We start from the raw sequence: 2,699 nt of genomic DNA on the forward strand, positions 1-2,699 counted from the left end.
CGAGAAGCAATAATCACACCTCAGTTGAACCTCATTGGCTATGATACTGCCACTGCGCAAAGACAGTGGCTGGAGCCACTGGGCTCATGCACATCGCTGGAATGGATGGGCTCAGGTAGGAAAAAAGGGGGGGGGGGGGAGCTGCAGCACAGAAAGCATTACGGTGAAAAATCTTGAGACTTTGCAGTCCCTTTCATTTTTTTCTTCTAAAAAAACATGTTATACTTACCTGCTCTGTGCAAGGTTTTTGCAGCCCCCCGATCCTCTTCTTCTGGGGTCCCCCCCGGCAGCACACAGAGAGGCACTTTTCACGGGGGCACCTGTGTTTGGGCGGTCTCCCGAGTCTTGCTGCCGCATCCATTTACACAGACAGCGGGACTCAGCCCCGCCCCCAGCTTCCGTGTCACTGGATTTGATGGCTCCTACTGCTATCAATCTATCCAGTGAGGACAGAGACAGCGGCTGGAGCTGCAGGGCTCGTGCACATCGATGGAATGGATGGGCTCAGGTAGGAAAAAAAGAGGGGGGGGGGGGGGGAGCTGCAGCGCAGAAGGCATTAAGGTGAAAAACCTTGAGACTTTGCAATCCCTTTAATTTTTTTTCTTCTAAAGAACATGTTATACTCACCTGCTCTGTGCAATGGAATCTTGGGGGACCCAAGAATTCTCTTCTTGGGTCCCCCTCTGGGGCTGTAGGCTCCTCCTCTTCTTAGCGTGCCACCATAGGAAGCCGCTTCCCATAGGGGCGCACCTGCGGGCTCACTCCTGAGTGGGGTTGTGTGCATCTACAGACACACACATTGTGTGGCCCAGCCACCCCCCCCCCCCCCCGCTACCTCCCCATAGGACTTGATTGACAGAAGCAGAAGCCCCGCTGACGCCGAGTCTCCTGTGAGAAGAGAGAGAGAGGAGCAGACATGTGCAATTCATTTCGTTCCGAATTAGTTATTTTTAACACATTTCGAAAATTTGTTAATTTGAAAATATCCGAATTAATGAAAACCCATTTAATTCATTTTATTGAATATTTGTAAATTCATAAATTCGAAAATCTGAAAACCCGAAAATTCTAAATCTGAAATAATAACTAATAGTAACTTAGCTATTACTAAAATATTAAATTATAGGTGTTGGAATTTCCTTTCAAATTTGGGTGTTAGTGAACGTAACGAATATTCGGAAAATCTAAATTTGAAAATTCGAAAATCTGAAAATAAACGGAAATTCAAAAGAAAGAAAATCCGAAATTAAGAACGAAAATCTGAAATAACTAACTAATAACTATTAAATTATAGGTGTTGGAATTTCCTTTCAAATTTGGCTGTTAGTGAACATAACAAATACCAATTTATCCGAAGTTACAAATAAAACGAATGCCGTATCTAAACGAATGGAACGTAACAAATTAATAATAATGAATAACAATAATAATAATAAAACATTTTTATTATTATTATTTATTATTATGAATTTATTCCGTTCCATTTGTTTAGATGTGGCATTCGTTATTTTGAATAATTCGTAACGTTCATTATTATTATCCGAAATTACGAATGCCGCATATAAACAAATGGAACTGAACGAATTAATAATAATAAATAATAATAATAAAAACGTTTTATTAATACTGTTATTCATTGTTATTAATTTGTTACGTTCCATTCGTTTAGATACGGCATTCGTTTTATTTGTAACTTCGGATAAATTCGTATTTGTTACGTTCACTAACAGACAAATTTGAAAGGAAATTCCAATACCTATAATTTAATAGTTAGTTATTATTAGTTAGTTATTCTTTCAAATTTTTTTTCCTATTTTCGGATTTTCGAATTTACGAATTTTTGAATTGTGATCATAACGAATGACCCGAAAAACGGAAAAATAAAAATTAAAATGAATGAAACGAAAACGAACACATTTTTTTCGGCAGTGCATATGCCTAGTGGGGAGAAGAGCTGCTGCAAAAGCTGGAGGGGGAGGGGGCGGGTCTAGCGCTCCTCATGAAGGGGGGGGGGGCAGGCTGGCGGAACTAAAAAGAGACGCCTGATGCTGTCACAGCGAAGATGGCAGTACAGGACACAGGGTGAGTCTTCAGGGGGAAGGAGGGGCTTCCTCAGCTAAGCATACCTTCCTGCCTGCATGCCTGAGCTAAAGGCAGCTGGATTCCAGGAAGTAAATGCTACATGCAGAGTCCATTCATACAGAATAAGAACAGATACCGAGAATTATGCTGGGAAGTGGAACTGTGCGGTTTTAGTACATGAGAAACCAAAGATTATATCCAGAATTGATATTTTGCCTCCCCCCACCCCCACCCTTTGCAATGAGGAGCCCCTCCCTTGTAATATAATCCTCCTAATAATGTTTATATCCTCTAATGTAACATTTCCTCGTCTTTCATTATTCCTGAGATCTGATCACAGATCTGTCATCCCGGGTGACTCATCGCTAACAATTAATATTGATTCTAAGATGACGTTGTTGTGATACGGATCCCTTTATAAAACATTCCTCTTCAGATATCCATTCTGACATACAGCATTATTCCCATTGGTAGCACCCCCTCCTTCTGATAACAACCCCCTCCCGTCCTTCTGATAACAACCCCCTCCCCTCTTTATGATAACAATCCCCTCCCCTCCTTCTGATAACAACCCCCTCCCGTCCTTCTGATAACAACCCCCTCCCCTTTTTATGATA

At 41.5% G+C, this 2,699-nt stretch overlaps 1 pseudogene; it reads right to left on the minus strand.

The window, feature by feature from the left end:
- On the minus strand, nucleotides 1-64 carry LOC141120783 (U4 spliceosomal RNA; annotated as a pseudogene).
- Nucleotides 65-2,699: the final 2,635 nt, after the last annotated feature.

This window comes from Aquarana catesbeiana, linkage group LG13 (genome assembly GCF_042186555.1).
Source record: "Aquarana catesbeiana isolate 2022-GZ linkage group LG13, ASM4218655v1, whole genome shotgun sequence".
NCBI classification, from domain to species: Eukaryota; Metazoa; Chordata; class Amphibia; order Anura; family Ranidae; genus Aquarana; species Aquarana catesbeiana.